Here is a 20,194-nt window from a genome sequence, read left to right on the forward strand (position 1 = left end):
GGATGAGGGTTTAGAGTCAACATTCTCCCTCTTTCCAGCTGTGCTATCCTGGACAAGTCACTAAATTCCTTGTACCTCAGTTTTCTCTGATACATAGTGAGGATATTAGTACCCCTTGTAGCATTGCTGTGAGGATGAGATAAGTTAATAACAAGGTCTTAAAACTGTATTTGGAGCATCAGTTCAGTTCTGTTCAGTTCAGTCACTCAGTCATGTCCGACTCTTTGTTACCCCATGGACTGCAGCACTCCAGGCCTCCCTGTCCATCACCAGCTCCCGGAGTTTACTCAAACTCATGTCCATTGAGTTGGTGATGCCATCCAACCATCTCATCCTCTGTCGTCCCCTTCTCCTCCCGCCTTCAATCTTTCCTAGCATCAGAGTCTTTTCCAATGAGTCCATTCTTCGCATCAGGTGGCCAAAGTATTGGAGTTTCAGCTTCAGCATCAGTCCTTCCAATGAATGTTCAGGACTGATTGCCTTTAGGATGGACTGCTTGGATCTCCTTGCAGTTCAAGGAACTTTCAAGAGTCTTCTCCAACACCACAGTTCAAAAGCATCAATTCTTTGGCACTCAGTTTTCTTTATAGTCCAACTCTCACATCCATACATGACCACTGGAAAAACCATAGCCTTGACTAGATGGACCTTTGCTGGTAAAGTAATGTCTCTGCTTTTTAATATGCTGTCTAGGTTGGTCATGTGTGAAGTCGCTCAGTCGTGTCTGACTCTTTGCGACCCCATGGACTGTAGCCTACCAGGCTCCTCCCTCCATGGGATTCTCCAGGCAAGAGTACTGGAGTGAGTTGCCATTTCCTTCTCCAGGGGATCTTCCCAACCCAGGGATCAAACCCAGGTCTCCCGCATTCCAGGCATATGCTTTAACCACTGAGCCACCAGGCATGAGTAAGGGATAAATAAAACATTACCTGCTGCTACTGGTGTTGTGTCATTATTATACTTGATGTGTAGATACTAGACATCTGAGCAGTGAATGAATGCATGAATAAACAGAAAAATGAATAAGTTACAGTTTTGAGCTAAACAGTCAGTTCCAGAATATTCAGCACATCAGAGTCTGTTACCATTGCCATCAATTCCTTGACTGGGTTCTCGGAAGTTTTCATCTTTCTTCCGGGCACCTGTGTGTAATTTGGACCTAAATTCCCTTTATTAGGTTTTCCATAGGGGGTAAAACCACACGATCATATTTTCTGTCTTTCCAGCCCTCATCAGTGAATTTAAGACAGCATTCTTATTGAACATCTGTTAGGTATTTTTCTTTAAATAGATCATTTTGAAAAGATGTATTTCTAGCTGTTTTCTTTGGCTCATTACTAATATGTATTGTTAGTGTCCTGATAACCCATTTCAGCCTTCTTTCTGAGGCAAAGGCATTAAAATATTTTTTAAAATGACCTTCTGGAAGCTTAATTTGCCTCATTCTCAATGTGTGCCCAGTCGCTAAGGTGTCCAACTCTTTGTGACCCTTTGGACTGTACCTGCCAGGCTCCTCTGTCCATGAGATTTTCAGGCAAGAACACTGGAGTGGGTGGTCATTTCCTCCTCCAGGGGATCTTCCCAACCCAGGAATCAAGCCTGTATCTCCTATGTCTCCTGCATTGCAAGCAGAGTCTTTACCTCCAGAGCCATGGGATAAGCCCTCTTTCAATAGGAAGCTTATTTTAAAAATTTTAACATATAAATTATCACATGTGAAACGAATCGCCAGTCCAGGTTTGATGCATGATACAGGGTGCTCGGGGCTGGTGCACTGGGATGACCCAGAGGGATGGGATGGGGAGGAAGGTGGGAGGGGGGTTTAGGATGGGGAACACATGTACACGCATGGCGGATTCGTGTCAATGTATGGCAAAACCGATACAATATTATAAAGTAAAAAAATAAAAAAAAATTTAGTCATGATATAAGAAATCATCTATATATACGTCTAATACATATAGGATCTATCTGTTCTTTATTAATCCCCTTTTCATTACAATAGCTAATCTTTATTCCTCTCCTATTATGTGTCAGTCACTGTGCTAAATGTTTTACGTGTATTTTCATTTCGAAAACCTAAGAAGCAGATGCTCTTCCTCCGCCCCATTTTACATTTGGGGAAACTGAGGCACAGACCAGTGAGACAAGACTTCAATGAAAGTGGCTGATGTGAGAGGTGTTCCCAGGGCACTGGGTGGGGAGTTGGAAGGATGGACTAAGAGAAAGCAGCCAACTTAGACGATGTAATAGCAGGTCACCTCCTTGGGCAGTGGGGGGCTCCATCCCATTCGAGGAGCTGAGAGGTGGTGCAGAGCATAGGCTGCAGATAAGGGGCCAGCCCCCACCTGTCCGTGGTTGACGGCCACGTTGTGGGGGCCTTCATTCAGTGTCTGAGTCCAGGCAGAGCCCTCAGGCTGAGACCGGGTTCTGGCAGCTGGAAGCCTAACTGTTTGCACTGAAATGGTTCAGACCAAGGAGAGGCAGGGAGTGTGCTCAGGCTTCTGTTACAGTTAGAGAAGTTACCTTCCTTCCTCAAGGTCATGCAGCTATTATCCTCAACCAGGTTAAAAATCCAAGTGCTTGACTGCTGAAATAATCCCAGAGAAAAGTCACGGATTTCCTCTCTCCTTGTCTTACCTGTTCCTTCTATCCTCCTTCTACCCTCCACCTTGCTCAAGTCACGTCTGTGGTCCCCAGCTTCAGCAGCCCAGACCCAGCTTCATGGAAATACTAGATCCCAGGAGACAGCTGCATGACTGTGTTTTTCTTTGACCAATTTGGGGAGATTTGTCTGAGACACTGGCTCCTATTGACTTCTGATTCAAAAAATGATTTCAACTGAGTTGCCTCCCTTCCACGGAAGGCTAGCATCTTGCTATTAGTAAGAGTATTGATTTTTAAAAATGAGCCTGTTACAGAACCTACTTAACGCTATTGAACTTCCCATGTTTAAATATTTACTCTACAGTTCCAACCTGTTGATCCTTCCTTGCTTCTGACGTGGGATGGGTTGTTCCTCCTTGGAACTTCTATCTCCGCAGAAAATGTCAGACATTACAATATAACATGGTATGTTCGGGAAACTGGGTGTTCAGTGAAGGTGGTTTTATGTGTAATTGAGATTTAACATGGAATCTCAGTGCCTGGCATATCCCCATTCTTGTGTGGGTAATTGTTGTACCATGTTTTATCTATGGCAGCAGTTCATTTATTCAGTTCATTAATTCACTCAATGACAGGCACACTGGTGAGCTAGACCAGCAAGGGGAAGTGCATATTTCCTTGGTTTGTCTTATGAGTCATCACTTTTAATATCTGTTCTCATCCAACTTCAAAGATATAACAGTTTCTCAAAAACTTGGCAGGGGGGTGGTCCCAGATTCCTTTGAGAGTCTGATGGAAGGCAAGGAGCTCACCCAGGGGACTCCATCACTTTGCCTTCATTTTTGGTCTGGGGGATTATGGAGAAGCCAGGTCAAGAACTCAAGGAAATTATTTCTGGAAGCTTGGCCTCTTTATTTACCAAACTTCTCATAGAAAATAACTTTTTCCTCCTCAATTGCCTTCTAAAATTTGAGCAGGGTAAATGGAAGTTCCTAGCTACTTAGGAATTCATATTCTAAGTGTCAATTTTTTGTGTTCCTCAGCTATTCATAAACTCACTTTACATGTGATTATAAAATTTAAAAATGTTTAATGTCTATCTCTTTCTGATGCAATATATAGTAGATTTAAATAGTGAAATGCTTATTAAGTTAGACACCCATGGTATTTCATCCTTTGTATACCCATATAAGAGCTGTCATTTATTGAACATTTATTATGTATTCTTAACTTGTGTTACTTCTCTTAATGCTTACAACAGCTCTGTGAGGCAGGCGTTGCTATCAGTTCCTTTGTTCAGAAGATGAAAGAAATGTTGAGAGAAACACTTTCCCCAAAGCAAGTCAATTAGAAAGTGGTAAAGCCTAGATTTGATCCAAAGGTTCCTGACACCAAGTCTCATTTGTTGAACTACTATACTATGTTGTTAACCGGAGGCAATTTTTGTTGACATTTTGGTGTCCTTTTTATCCTTGATATAAAAAAATTTCTTTAAAATAAAATTTTATTTTGTATTCTGCCTTTTTACCCTAGCATCAGAAGCACTTTTTTTTTTTTTTTGCCTGTAAGAGCTTTTTATAACCTTTTAAATTGCTACTTGTTACTTAACCATTTTCCTATTAGCGGACTTTTAAGATAGTTCTAATTTCTTATATTATAAGTAACACTATAAGGGACATTTTAAAGTCCACACACATTTAAATGCATTGATTTTGAAAATCAGCTTGTGGTATTAAGTCCCTTTCTTTCTTTCTTCCTCTTTTGCTCTTTCTTTCTTTTTTTTCTTTCTTGTTTTAGGGAGGTAAACATATTTTCCAGGCCCAGATGGGTTGCTGAGTTAAACCATATCTCTATCCTGAATCAATTCCTCAAAGCTAGACTCTTAAAGACTCTTCTTTTCTATGCCTAAATGGATTTTCACTTTTTTCTCCACAACTCAAGTGATATTTTTAAAACCTTTGGAATGTGGGCAAATGCATATCATCTATATTAGAAGAGAACCGATGAGCAGACCATCCTAAGAAGCAGAAAGTCCAACCATAGTTGATGATTGACTTTGGAATGTGATATAAGAACACAGTGAAAATAGCAGTTTTACCTTGTAAATAAGTCTTAGCTACATTGAAATGATTTTTCATTTTCCATGTGTTTGCTGATTCCAAATGGGTAGGGATCAGAGATATTTGCTGGGTAACAAAAACAAAGCCCACCAGGACTTGGCTCCCATCACACAATTTGTCACAGTATATTATGGTCCTGTAGACTTGTCTTTATCCTCCAGGAGATCATGGATTTCAGGAAGCCATGGATAAATGTCTGTGACACTGTAGTATTCCCAGGGTCACATAATAATTGGCATTCATAAAATGGTGTTGGAAGCCAACAAGTGAGAAAACTAGCCATGGGTCATCTTGTGAATAAATTCCTGGGAAATGACTCTGCTCATTAGGAATCATCATAGACCAGAAGACTTTTGAACTCGTTTTCATAAGTTTCATAGGGTGGATCTTTTAGAACCACGAGGAATCTAACTAAGGTGGCTCCTGATATCAGGATGATAGCCTTTTAAAATATATATTTATTTTGTTTTCATTAATTTGTATCCGCCTTTCTATCCTTGACTGCGGTGGGTCTTTGTTGCTGCATGTGGGCTTTCTCTAGTTGTGGTGTGCGGGCGTCTCACGGCCGTGGCTGCTCTTGCTGTGGAGTCAGGCTCTAGAGTGGAGTGTTGGAGTGTGGAGTGTTGTGGTGCATGGGCTTCGGCAGCTGTGACTCTCGGTCTCTAGAGCACAGGCTTAGTAGCTGTGGCTCACGGGTTTAGTTGCTCCTCCGCGTGGGATCTTCCCAGATCAGGGATCGAACCCTGCACTGCAAGGCAGATTCATAACTACTGGACCACCAGGGAAGCCCTAGGATGACAACCTTTGGACTGATGAGGCTGACATGAGTTCGAGCGTACTTTTAGGTCCCTATTCTATCTGCTTGTTCTCAGCTCATCCTGAGAGGGTGGGTTTCAGTCTGATTTGAGGGCTATCTCTGCCTTGTTGAAAAAAACAAATAGCTAATTCTTGCTCATTGGCTGGAAGATGAACTGTGTGTTACCAAACAGAACAGTTTGGTCAAGCCCTCTCGTGCCCCATCTCATACTGTTTTCTCTCTCTCTCTCTTTGTTTTCCTCCACGAAATCTACCATGAATTCAGACAGTCTCAAATCATGCAGGGCAGTCCTAGTCAAGCCCTTCACCTGCTAGGAGGGGACACTGGGGGCTTCCTGCTCCTCTGATGGCATTGCTCTGCTCTACCTTTTCAGTTGTTGGCCTCTTTTTATTTCCCTGTCTGCTCTTTACCTGCTGCACTCCTCACGGGCCCTGGAGGACAAGAATTAATTTATGGTGCTGTGAAATGTGCTGGCCTTATCAAGGGATTACAGGTTAATACCCTCATGGTTCCCCTCCGTTACCTTTGGTCCTGGAGACCGTGTTGACATTGCAGGTTTGAACTTGAGGGAGGGGGCGAGGTGAGGAAGAAGGCAATTACAAGGCTCCCAGTTGCCTGCTGACCTGTTTGAAGCAGGTACGACTCACCCAGGTGTGGGCAGAGGGGCCCTCCACCCAGAGCCCTATCTCTGTTGAGAGATAAATTCACAGCTAATAAAGATAAGGGCCCTAGAGAAGTGCCCTGAGCTGGAACTGCGTTGGCCACCCAGCCAATCAAAGCCAGTTGTGACTAATTCTCTCAATGGGAAATTCTGCGGGTTGGAGAGGGTTTGATGTGGTGGGGCTGGTGAGGGAAAGCCACCCTGGCTAGAAATGGTTTTGAATCTGGCCTCTGTCACTTAACGGCCACGGGAATCTTGAGCAGGTGTCTTTCCCTCTTTAAGCCTCAACCTGATGATCTTCCATGTCCTACATCTCAGGGCTCTTGGGAGAATGAACCATAATAATGAGTGAAAAGCAACCTGCATACTACCCAACACAGAGTCGATGTCCACCAAATGTAAATCCCCCTTGTCCCTAACTATTGTGGTTGGTAGGGTTAGGATCAGTTCCTGCTCTGAATCTGCTTTGTTTCTCCTAACCCTCAAGGAGGCACCCTGAAATGCAGTTGCGGGTGATATGATATGACTGATGGTATGATAACCTCAGGTCTTTTTGGAACAGTGAATAAAGAATTGCCCAGCTCTGTAGAAAACCCTCCCGTGGCTTCCCATTCAGTTACACTAAAATCCCACTCCTTACTGTGGTTGGTAAGATATTTATGATCTGTCCCTAGTTCCTTCTTGGACCTCATTTTCTACCAGGCTGGGCTCTCTCAGTGTTAGTCTTACTGGTCACCTTGCTATTCCTCTGACCTACCAAGCCAGTCTCTCCCTTAAGACTTGCTGGGGGAGTCTCACCCACGGCTTCATGGGTTCATCTTAGTTCAAATGCCACCTCCTCAGAAGCCTTCACTGACCTCTTCACAGTCTTCATGGCCCCCTCATCACTGTCTGCCATGATGCGAGTCATTTAGTTGTTCACCTCATTGCTGTGTCTCTCCATGAGGCCATCATTTCCTCATCTGAACCATTCCCATCTGCACCCCGAGCACTGGGAAGAAAGCCGGGTACACAGGGACTGCTCAGTAGATACTTGTTGGATGAATGAATAAATGCACAAGCCTATTTTAATTTTTTAAGTAAGTGATCCCCAAGCCTCAGCAATCGAATGATTCTTAGAAATGAAGCATGTATCATACTCTACACTGACCACCTTTCTTCAACGTGTTTCCATGAAGTGAGCATGCATGAGGGCTGAGATTGGAGAATGACCCAACTTTACCCAAGGTGTTAGTTTGCCATTGTTGCTATAACAAATGACCCCAGACACAGTGGCTTCAAACCTTGCAGATTTACCATCTTACAGTTCTGGAAATCAGAATGTCTAAAATCGAGGTGTCCGAGGGCCGTGTTCCTTCTGCAGGCTCTAATGAGAATCTGTTTCTTTACCTTTTCCAGCTTCCAGAGGCTACTCACGTTCCTTGGCTCATGGCCCCATCTGGTTCGTCAAAGCCAGTAATTGCATCAGTTGGACTCTCCTTGTCATCACATCTCCTTTCCTCACTCTGACCCTCCTGCCTCCCTCTTATAAGGATCTTGTAATTCCACTGGACCCACCCAGGTAATCCAGGATAATCTCCCCATCTCAGGATCCTAAAATTATTCACATCTGCACAGTCCCTTTTGCCGTGTACGGTGACATAGTCACAGGCTCTGGGGATGAAGATGTGGGCATCTTTGTGGGGGACCATTATTCTGCCAACCATGCCACTTCTACTGTCTGAAAAAAGGAAGATGATCTGAAATTTTGTCTTTTAAAATTTTTTATTTATTTTTGGCTGCTCTGGGTCTTCATCGCTGTCCTCGGGCTTCCTCTAGCTGCGATGAGCAGGGGCTACTCTTCCTTGGGTTCTCGGGCCTCTCTTCGTGGTGGCTCCTCTTGCTGTGGCTCATGGGCTCTAGATCGCAGGATCAGTAGTTGCGACACACGGGCTTAGTTGCTCTACGGCATTGCGGGGTCTTCCCAGCCTAGGGATCAAACTTGTGTCCTCTGCCCTGGCAGGTGGATTCTTAATCACTGGGCCACCAGGGAAGTCCCCCTTCCTGGAGCTGTTGTCTGCTGTCTGAATTCACCATCACGGCATCTCCTCCATTTCATTTCCTCCACAATTACTTCCTCCTTCTTATTCCACCTTTTTTGGTGCCCTACATTCGCAGGCAGTTCATGCTGGACAAATGTTCATTCTTGTTATCAATTTATTTTCCCCCCTTAGGACAGAGATATTCATCCTTTAGAATGTTAGCATTAACCACTGGCCACTTTTGACTTGTCACCAGTAGATTCTAAAGTTGCCATGGGATGGATGTGTAATATTTATTTCTGAGAGAACCTAGGTGAATTTTTCTCAGGAAAGTTGAGTTCAACACCGTTCCATGGAGGTCTGGATACTCTCAGGAGGGTCACCAAATCAGACCCAGGTCTTAGAACATCAGAGAATATAAACACGGAATCAATTCATCACATCCATAACCTGAACAAATTGTTCTTTTTGTTCCCAGCCCACAACGTGGATCCCAGGAGGGAACAGGAAGTGGCTTGAGAAAATAAACCCAGCTCACTGGTCCTGTGGATGGCGCCCTCTCCACACCAGAAAGCGGCAAGCTGGCTTGGAGAAATATATCCTGGTGGGCACCATTTTCTCCAGAGTCCAATGGGGCAAACAACAGTCCCAGCTGGATTCAACGAAGAGCTTAGAAGTAAGTAGTCATACCAAAACTTGGCTCTCAACGCCCCATGCTTTCCAAGTTCTGGAGTCTTTTCTACCTCAGGCAGTGCTGTCAGGCAGACTTTTGAAAGGCCGGGAGGGATTTGCAGTTGTTGTTGTCGTTTAGTCTCTAAGTTACATCCACATCTTTGCGACCGCATGGACTGTAGCCCACCAGGCTCCTCTGTCCATGGGATTTCTCAGGCAAGAGTACTGGAGTGGGTTGCTGTTTCCTTCTCCAGAGGATCTTCCTGACTCAGGGATCAAGCCTGTGTCTCCTGCACTGGCAGGCGAATTCTTTACCTCGGAGCCACCAGGATAGCCCGAAGGGGTTAATTCTTCCCGCTCTTGGGTCATCTCACCTCAGAGCTCTCCCTAGTTCGTGAGAGACCTGGCCCCTGGTACGGTGTCAAAGAGGGTGTGGTGACTGTCTCCAGGCCTCCCGTCTCCTGCTCATGGTGCATAATAGCTCTGATTAGTATTAATAATTGATTTATACAGCACCTTTTACAAGCCTCTCTGCCATCGGCCCCTGTGAGGACACACGCATCACTTCCCTTCACCCCCAGATGATAAGCTGCCATCCAATGGGGTGGGAGGTGGCGGCAGGCGCCAGTCACCTCGGTGGCGCCAATGACGAGGCGAGGAGACAGTCTGATGCAGGAAGTAAGGCTGTGTCTTATCTCCTCTGGCTGGGGTGGGGGGGTGGGGGTGGGCGGAGGTGATTCTGGACTTGTTATTAATTAGCTGAAGGATCAACTCCCTGAGAAACCCAGGTGAAGAAAGTATCTTTCTGTCGCAGGGCAAGGAGGGGCAATTTCCCTTGGTGCTGTGTTACCCCACTGTACGGTGGGGGTGGAGGGTGGGAAGCATGCCAATGGCAGAGATGGCGTAAAGCCAAAGCATTTATGAATCACATTAGCATGTTCCATGGGGCTGCATGCCAAGGTGAAGTTGAAGGTGGAGTTGGTTAGCCAAGGCTCAGGCCATTGGCCACCATATTCTGTGCGGCTTGGGTTGCTCATGTTGTGTTTTAAGGCAGCGTAGCATGGTGTTCAGAGCTGACGTTTCTCAGGGCCCCTGTGTGTGATCATTTGGAGGTAGTTCTGCCAGTGTGAGTTTCCTTAAGCTCTCCAGTTCCATGTATTTCTGAATGAATCCACATCATGCACTCTAGGAATATGGCTTCTGGATTAAGTCAGTTTCATGGCGGTCCGTACAAATAACAAATCCCAGGACTTACTTGCTGAGTGATTGTGTGAAAGTCATCGAACCTCCTTGAACTTCAGTTTTCTTATCTGGAAAATGGGATACTGATAGTACCCACTTCCCAGGGGTGAAGCACAGCTCTAGGTATGTCGTTAAGCTCTCTGCAAAGATACGCTATTCATTGTTTTATCATCATGATGGTCATCAGCATGTTCATCATCTTCATCAAATGGCAAGCCTCTCCTAGGAGAAACGACACATCTTGGTGCACTGAAAAGAAACTCCTTTCCCAGAAAGGAGGTGTGAGGCACACACAGAGAGTTTTTAATGGTTGTTCAGACGCTTGATACCACGCTCCCTGGGAGATCAGTGGGGAGGATTCACCCCACAGTAAAGGCCCAGTGCAGGAATGAATCAGAGCTCTCAGGTGGCTGAATGGAAGAACTCAGAGACCAGGAATCAAGCACTAATTTCCAAGGAAGCCAGGCCATGGGGTGTAAGCTGGGATGAAGCGGGGACTAAGACTTGCATAGAAACATCTAGGTCAGGATTTTCCAACGCTTTCTACCCAACATCTGTCCACTGATTCACACTCCATGAACAAAGTTACTGGCCAATGGGGAGACTGCAGCACATTGTACACTGATTTTGGAAAGCCACAAAGTTTGCAGTAAAAGCTCTGAGAAGTCCTTCGGTAGTGAAATCAATTGGATTTGGTTTAACTCAATATTTTCCAAACTGTTTAACTTTTTATTCTTTTTTAGTGAAGTATCGTTGATGTTCCCTGGTGGCTCAGATGGTAAAGCGTCTGCCTACAATGCGGGAGACCCGGGTTCGATCCCTGCGTTGGGAAGATCTCCTGGAGAAGGAAATGGCAACCCACTCCAGTATTCCTGCCTGGAGCATCCCACGGACGGAGGAGTATGGTAGGCTACAGCCCGTGGGGTTGCAAAGAGTCAGACACGGCTGAGCGAGCTTCACATCATTGATGTACAGTGCTGCATTAGTTCCTGGTGTGAGCAAAGTGATTCAATAATGCATGTAGGTAGTTATACATACTTCTTCATATTCTTTTCCATTATGGTTTATTATAGGGTATTGAGCATAGTTCCCAGTGCTGTACAGTGGGACCTTGTTTTTCTATTTTACACATGGTAGTTTGTATTTGCTAATCCCAAAGTTCCAGTTTATCCCCCCCCCACCCTCTTTGCTCTTTAGTGACCATACATTTTTTTTCCTATGCCTGTGAGTCTGTTTCTGTTTCATAAATATGCTCATTTCTGTCATATTTTAGATTCCACATATAAGTGAAATAAGCCATGTTGTATTTGTCTTTCTCTGTTTGACTTATTTCATTTAATATGATGATCTCTAGGTCGAACCATGTTGGTGCACATGACATTATTCTATTCTTTTTTATGGCTGAGTAACATTCCAGTGTATGTGTGTGTCGTGTCTGACTCTTAGTGACTCCATGGACCACAGCCTACCAGGCTCCTCCATCCATGGGATTTTCCAGGCAAGAGTACTGGAGTGGGGTGCCACTGCCTTCTTCGGTATATACATATATATATATATGTACACCACTACACCACAATTTATTTATTCATCTATTAAAACCTTTTAAACACTTGAATCCCTTCCTTTAATTTGATTTGATTTCTTAAAATAACATATACTTTCTCTGAATATGCTTTGGGAGAGATTGATTTAGACCAAGAGAATTTGAGAAAATTGTCTTCTCCATGGCTGGGAAAAAAAGTTTTAAATCTTTTTAGAATGTGTGTTTTAAATGCATCCTACCTGTACATCGGTTTTTAAAACTTGTAAGTGGTCTCACCACCACTTCTAAATTACTACTATTGTTCCTGGGAGTGTTCATCTGAGATTCTGCACCTATTTTATTTCTTTTTTAAAGCTGAATTTTAGTTGTTTATTTAAAATTTTTTTGGCTGTGCACTGAATGGGATCTTAATTCCGCAACCAGGGATTGAACTCACACCCCCTGAATTGGGAGCACAGAGTCTTAACCACTGGATCTCTAGGGAAGTCCTTTGCAGCTATTTTAAATGGCTTTACTTGAAGGGTAAAGAACGGGAAATACCTGTACTGGTCACAATATCAGATAATACCAATACTATTCATAAGAATGTTGATCCAGTAGTAAGGATTATCTGTCAAGGCTACTGTTTATGAAGTCCTGTCTATAAGCCCCTCCTACACTAAGTAGGAGGCATTCATTATCGATACCATTTAGTCCTCCAAAGAGGAAATTGATGATCAGAGGAGGGTGTGTAGCTTACAGACTGAAATCATCGCTAGAAAGTAGCAGGGCGAACATTTGAAGCTAGGAGGAACAGTGAGAATAAAGCAAAGGCCATCACTTCACCACCTTGCACGGACCCACTCGCCCTTCATTCCTATCAACACCTGAGTGCTCCCAGGGTGACTCAGAGGGGAGTCACACCTACTGTCAGGAGCCAGGGCTGCCCTGAGTAATTGGATGCCAAGGCCCAGATTACTTAAAAATCTTTCCGTCTGTCCTGTTTGAGAGCCTCGTGAGTCACCAAAAGGCTGCGTGTGGCTGAGGTACCGCCGAGGTGGACGGAAGCGTCTCATGACCCTGCCGTGTCACATGGACCTTGTCCTCTGTGTGCCAGACCCGGCCGGGTCTGGTCGGGGTGTCGCTTGCATCCTCTGAGGCTCACACTGCAGCACATACAGTCTTTCCATGTACCTGCGTGTCCTCTACTGTAAGGGAAGGCCCAGGATGGGGACCGTCTCTTCTGGTTAGTGGGAGATTGTCCTGATTTTAGCGCTGGAAGTCCCACATCCTGGGCAATCCTCCAGGTTCTGGCAACCCAGGACAGTTGGGTCACCCTAAATAGGTCCTTTTGCCTGGAGATTGACAAGTAAGCCTTGTCAAAAGGCAAGAGGCCCTTGAAAACAACCAGGGTAACAGAAACTTGCAGTGGATGGTGGCAAGGGCTGTTCTGACTTTTAAAAACAAAAGAAAATACCCTCATTAGGGAAAAAAAAATCTGACAGTCTTCTTTAAATCCAGCACTTTCTTAATTCAAAAAGGGCTTTAAAAATGATATCCTGGGACTTCCCTGGTGGTTAACCTGGTGGTTAAGACTTCACCTTACAATGCAGGGAATGTGGGTTCAATGCCTGGTCAAGGAGTTAAGATCCCACATGCCACAGAGCCAAAAAACCAAAACACAAAACAGAAGCAAAATTGTAACAAATTTAATAAAGACTTAAAAAAAAAACAAAAAATAAATAAAATGATATCCTCCAGGTCCACTATTATGCACTAAAATAATCACAATAATAATATTGGGTTGGCCAAAAGGTTTCACCGGGTTTTCTGTAACGTCTTACAGAAAAACCGCGTGAGCTTTTTGGCCAACCTAATAGCTGTCTTTTGAAAGTGTTTGCCAAGCTCCTTGCTGGCCATTGGCATAGCACCTCTTTAAATTTGCACAGCAAACTCATGATGCTGGAGCTACTTGGAAGCACAACTGAACAGATAGAGAAACTGAGACTAAGACAAGGTCACTTGCCCAAGGTCATGGGTAGGTGGTGCCTGCTGCAGGTGGCTAGGACTCCCAGGCCCTACCCACCCAGCCATCCCCCTCCCTTTGATAGGGATGGGCACTCCAAGAATGAATGTTTTTGGGAAACCTGCCAGAGCTCAGGTTTCCTGAAGGCAGCTTCTCTTTGTCAGTGTATCCTCAGAGTACCTAGCATGGAGCCTTAAGCATAACAGATGCTCAGTTAATGTTTGCTAAATTGGATTGAAGGGAAAAAGATCTCAGTCTTTATACAGAGCAAAAAATACTTGGCAGAAGGCCTGGTCTATTTCATATGGTCCATTTTCTTTATTTTGCCACTAGAATAAAAGCTGTTTTAGTCAAATGCCTGTCTCTCTATTGGATTATAAACTCATGCATGTGTGCTAAGTCACTTCAGTCGTGTCTGACTCTTTGCAACCCTATGGACTGTATGTAGCCTGCCAGGCTCTTCTGTCCATGGGATTCTCCAGGCAGGAATACAGAAGTGGGTTGCCATGCCCTCCTCCAGGGGATCTTCCCGACCCAGGGATCGAACCCGAGTCTTTTACGCCTGCTGCACTGACAGGTGGGTTCTTTACTACTGGTGCCTGTTGGGAAGTCCTTATAAACTCATATGTATATGTAATATAATATGTATAAATAATATGTTAGAATATATTAAATAGAGATATTATAAGCACTCTTATTTATGTATTATATATAATATGTGCATGTATTATTGTTATATATAAAATTATAAGGACAAGCCCATCGTGTTATTTGTGGCTAGATCCTAGCTACTAGCACAGTGCCCGGCACAGACTGGAGGCTCAATTAATATTTGGTAAATGAAGAATGAATAAATATAGGCTGCCCAACAAGAAAACACTGGTTAGAAAGAGCTGTGTTGCTCCAGAGGAAAACTCTCCAGTCACCTTTCAAACAAGAAAAGGGGTCTTGCCTGAGTTCAGTAATTTCTGGTACCGAGGGTGGGTCTGCCTCAGCTATGAGATTATTGCCTATGGGTTCTTGTTTCATAGCAGACAGAGATGTGCACACATTTTCCACCTTTTCTTTAAGCCAGAATCACTGGTGGTCTCTCCAGTTAGACCTACTGGGAAAATGGCAGCTCATACGCATTCAAGTTTGGACCACAGGGAATATCTGTAGATGAAGAAACCATCAAATAATAATAACACACAAGCATACAGCACTTTCCTATGTGCCTGGCATCCCTCTGTGTTATATATAATTAACCTAATTATACTTCACAAATACTGTGAAGTTGGTACCATTGCATCACTTACGAACGAGCAAATGAAAGTACAAAAGGCTGTATAGCTTGGCTAAGGTCACGGATCTTGTAAGTCTGGCGTGAATCCATGGTCTTAACCCCTGTAAGGTATTTCCCACAACCTGTGGAGCAAAGAATGAAGACTGGCTCAGGCAGTCATTTCTGTAAAAACTACTACCTAGTACATATTGTGCAAGTGGCTGGCATTCCCAAAGAATAAGGATCCACCAAACTATTAATAGTAAATAATAAAAATTATATATTAAACATTAATAACAACTCTATGGTATTCAATTATATTAATATATCATGTTTGTAACAATAATTATAACAATGACATGAGTAATAATGGTGTTATTAGTTAATATCAATATTAATAATTTTATTGAATATAATGATCAATACTAATAATTACCACAATTGAGCTTCCACTATATGTCAGACACCTAATGGATATTTACTTGCTTTCACAACAAGGAGGTAGAGGCTTTTATGTTAATTTTTTTTTATTTTAAATTTTTAAACACTTCAACTTTTTCAAGGTATAATTGACAGACAAAATTATAAGGTATTAAAGTTTTCATCGTGATAATTTGACAACATATTGTATACATCATGAAACTTCTCCCCTCACCTAGCCAATTAACACATCCATCACCTCTCATATTTATCTTTTTTTCTGTGTGTGGTAAGAACATTTAAGATCTACTCTCTTAGAAAATCTCTATTATACACTATAGAGCTGATAACTATGAAAGTGTTAGTTGTCCAGTCATGTCTGACTCTGTGCAACCCCATGGACTGCAGCCCACCAGGCTCCTCCATCCATGGGGTTTTCCAGGCAAGAATATGGGAGTGGGTTGCCATGCTCTCTCCAGGGGGTCTTCCCAACCCAGGGATTGAACCTCGGTCAACTATAGTCATCATGTTTTGCATTAGGTCTTCTGACCCTGTTCATCTTGGAACTGAGACATGTACTCTTTTTACCAACCTCACCCTATTTGACTTTCTTTGTAGATTCTGTGAATAAACGATACCATGCCATATTGGTCTTTCTCAGTCTAGCTTATCTCATTTAGCATAATGCCTCAAGTTCCATCCGTGTTGTCCTAAGTGGCAGATTTCCTTCATTCGCATGGCTGAATAATATTCCAATTTATCAAGATGATGGGATTCCCAAGTGGCGCTAGTAGTAAAGAACCGCCACCCTCCCCCACTCCCCCCACCACCCTGCCCTGCCAATTCAGGAGACGTAGGAGATGCAAGTTTGATCCCTGGGTTGGGAAGATCCCCTGAAGGAGGGTTTGGCAACCCACTCCAGTGTTCTTGCCTGGAGAATCACCAAGGACAGAGGAGCCTGGCAGGCTATAGCCCATAGAGTCGCAAAGAGTTGGACACGACTGAAGCAACTGAGCACACATTATAATAGAGATGATGGCTCAGTGGCAAAGAGCCCACCTACAGATGGAGAAGATGTAGTTTTGATCCCTGGGTTGGGAAGATCAGATCCCCTGGAAGAGGAAATGGCAACCTGTTCCAGTAGTCTTGCCTGGGAAATGTCATGGACAGAGGAGCCTCAAGGGCTGCAGTCCGTAGGATCACAGACTCAGACACTTCTTAGTGACTGAACCATAAGTAAGAACAACAAAGTTTGTATTTGACCTTGGAACTTCTTTCCCTCCACCTAATCCCAGCTTTTCTTTGGCAATAGCATCTATCTTGGGGCGGACATTGTTGTGGTTATCTTCATGAGCCTGTCTCCTCCACCTGATTGTGAATTCTCTGCCCAAATGCTGATTCTTTATACGCTCCGGATCACCATCATCTGGGTCGGTCCACTTTGCGGAGTTGAATGAATGAGCTTTCGCTGGCAGATCTGAGCAGGGGCAAAGCTACACCCCCCTGTATGCAGATGCCACACAGAGGGAACATTTATGCCTGTCCCTACCCTCCCTGCCCAACTGGGCTTTTGGCAATTTGATCACATGATCAAATCATAGTCCTCTTCACCATCAATCTCCAAGGATGTTGGTGCCCCTGGGATGTGACGATTCACGGGGATCATTGTCAAGCCCAATTCAGCTTTTCTTTCTAAATTCCCAGACTTTGTCTTTTTGAGCCGTCTCCAGAACCTTCCCAAGGGGGATTTTCCTTGCTCTTGTAAACTAGAGATTTATGTTCCTTATGTGGATTTTTCCCAGCTTAGCTGAATTCTCAGTTGTGGGTACAATTTTTTTTTTTCCTTCAGGCAGAAGTGTGTGAAGCTGAGGATGCTAGAGAAACTGCTTTGTAGTGAGATTCTTGGACTAGTTCTTACCTGTGAGGCGTAATTGCAAGGAAACACGGTGCAGGGGAAAGACGTTGCTTCTGGAATCAGAAAACAAAACAAAACAAAACAAAATAAAACACGTGGGTTTGCCTCTTGGAGCACTGTGTCTTGGGGCAAGTTATCTGCTCTTTCTAAACCTCTCCACGTCCTTACCTATGAAAGAGGAATAGTGATCTCAATGCCGAGGGATGCAGAGAGAGTAGTTATCATTATGTACCGCCTTCTGTTTCGATCCTAAGACTTCTCTTTGTTGCAGTCTGTCTTCCCTCTCACCAGCTTTTCGCCACCACAATTATTTCCATTCATTTCTGGTGCTTTTTTTGGATCCCATCCCTCCTTCCAGCTGTTCTAACTTTTTAACTTCTTCTATCCCCTTGCCTTATATCCCATATAACTCGGGTCTCCTTATGAATCTTTGTTTTTGTTTTTTTAAAAAATCTCATGGTCTTTGTATTTTTGAAAGAAAATCCCATTTTATAACTGTGGACATTAGTGGGCTTAGTTAAAACATAGTGAGTTGAATCGATCCAGCTGTTGGAGTTAGGATTTCTGCTGGAACACAAATCATGATATATGTTTTGACCACTTGCCCCTCTGTCTTTGGCAAGACTTTGATGGTTAAAGTGATGTCAAGCCACAGCGTGTGTCACCGAATGTCGGCCGGGAATGGGTCTTGTTGATTCACACCTAATAGCTTTCAATGAAGGGAGTTAGAAAAAGGATATCAAAACAAAGCAAGCAAATGAAGATGAAAAGAAGCAGTTAACATAAAATAAGAAAGCAAGGGTTGAAGAATGGCCAACATTTGATTAGTTAATATAAGAGATTCTTTTTTGAGAAACAAACTTTATTTTAAATTATTTTTCTAAATTGGAGTATAATTGCTTTACAATATTGTGTTAGTTTCTGTTGTACAATGAGGTGAATCAGCTATATACATATATATATACACACATACATATATCCCCTCCCTCTTGAGCCTCCCTCCCACTCCCCACATCCCACCCCTCTAGGTCATCACAGAGCCCTGAGCTGAGCTCCCTGTCTTATACAGCAGCTTTCTACTAGCTGGCTATTTTACACATGGTAGTGTTTATATTGGAGAAGGCCATGGCCCCCCACTCCAGTAACTCTTGCCTGGAAAATCCCATGGACGGAGGAGCCTGATAGGCTGCAGTCCATGGGGTTGCTAGGAGTCGGACATGACTGAGCGACTTCACTTTCACTTTTCACTTTCATGCATTGGAGAGGGAAATGGCAACCCACTCCACTGTTCTTGCCTGGAGAGTCCCAGGGATAGGGGAGCCTGGTGGGCTGCCGTCTATGGGGTCACGAAGAGTCAGACACGACTGAAGGGACTTAGCAGCAGCAGCAGCAGCAGCAGCAGCAGCAGTCAGTGTATATATATCCATGTTGAGAAACATATGTTTTAAAAGGACAAGTTATTGCAAAGTTTAAAGAAGAAAAAGAAATGAGGAAACCTAAGTATCACAAGTTAGCAATGAGAAATAAGATATGAAGTTATAATGGGGACATTTACATTATAAGAGTGATCTGTCTCCAGATCACTCAGCTTCCTCACTGTGGGCCTGGGTGATTCTTTGCTGTGGGAGTTGTCCTGGGAATTGCAGGGTATTTAGCAGTATCCCTGGCTTCTGCCCACTAGATGCTAGTATCTCCCCCTGCCCCTCAGGTTATAACAACCCTCAGTATCTCTTGTTGGTGTTCAGTCACTAAGTTGTGTCTAACTCTTTGCAACCTCATGGATTGCAGTACGCCGGGCTCCCCCGTTCTCCACTATCTCCTGGAGTTTGCTCACAGTCATGCCCATTGAGTTGGTGATGCCATCTACCCATCTCATTCTCTGTTTGCCCTCTTCTCCTTTTGCCTTCGGTCTTTCCTTGCATCAGGGTCTTTTCTAATGAATCAGCTCTTCGCATCAGGTGGCCAAAGGACTGGAGTTTCAGCTTCAGCATCAGTCCTTCCAATGAATATTCAGGACTGATTTCCTTTAAGATTGACTAGTTTGATCTCCTTGCAGTCCAAGGGACCCTCAAGAGTCTTCTTCAGCACCACATTTGAAAGCCTCAGTATCTATAGATTATGCCTAATGTCACCAGGGGCCAAAATCATCCCCTGTTGAGAACCCATGTTCTGTATTAATCACTTTGGAAAATTTTTGTGACATGGAAAATATTCTAGGGAAATATTAGTGATTTCAGTAAAAATATACACATATGCATGTGTATGTGTGTGTCCATATATATATATATATATATATTTTATATATATATAAAATCCAGGAAAAACCTTTGTAAAGTTAACATGTCATCTCTGAAAAACAAAACTCTGGGTCAAAAGGAACTTAACAGTGAGTTGTATGCCATGCTCAAAAGATAATAAATTTTCATTCTTTATAAACTGCTAAGGTGACCAACTGTCCTGGTTTCCTCTAGATTTAGTGGTTTGCTGGGATGCAGGATTCTTACTGCAGAAACCTGGAAAGTCTTGAGGAACCCTGGGCAGGTTGGTCATCTGACTTTCCCACAGGTAGTGAGAGAGAATACATTAACTCAACACTAAAAACAAGAAACGATAGGCCATATCCAGTAATGAATAGAAATGAGTAAAAAAGGAAACATTAACGTGAAATCATGGCATGTAAAAGTAGTATTTTAATTTATTTGCTTGTTTGATTAAGAAACTTTGTTCTAATAAAATAATTTGTGAGGTCTGAATTCGTTTAAGCAAGGTGGTGTGGGCAGCCCTTTCTGGGTCTCTTTCTCTCTAAACCCCAACCACTTCTTTCTTCCCTCAGTTCAGTTCAGTTCATTTCAGTCACTCAGTCGTGTCCGACTCTTTGTGACCCCATGGACTGTAGCATGCCAGGCC

General features: G+C 43.6%; 1 long non-coding RNA gene across 1 annotated transcript in view; it reads left to right on the plus strand.

The window, feature by feature from the left end:
• LOC138422533 (uncharacterized) overlaps positions 1 to 20,194 on the plus strand; it is a 320,815-nt gene that overhangs the window by 272,390 nt on the left and 28,231 nt on the right. Inside the window, exons 3-4 of the long non-coding RNA XR_011249909.1 lie at positions 7,604 to 7,766; positions 8,705 to 8,902. This is a non-coding gene — a long non-coding RNA (uncharacterized lncRNA). The remainder of the gene's footprint in view (positions 1 to 7,603; positions 7,767 to 8,704; positions 8,903 to 20,194) is intronic.

Source organism: Ovis canadensis, chromosome 17 (genome assembly GCF_042477335.2).
Source record: "Ovis canadensis isolate MfBH-ARS-UI-01 breed Bighorn chromosome 17, ARS-UI_OviCan_v2, whole genome shotgun sequence".
Taxonomy (NCBI): Eukaryota; Metazoa; Chordata; class Mammalia; order Artiodactyla; family Bovidae; genus Ovis; species Ovis canadensis.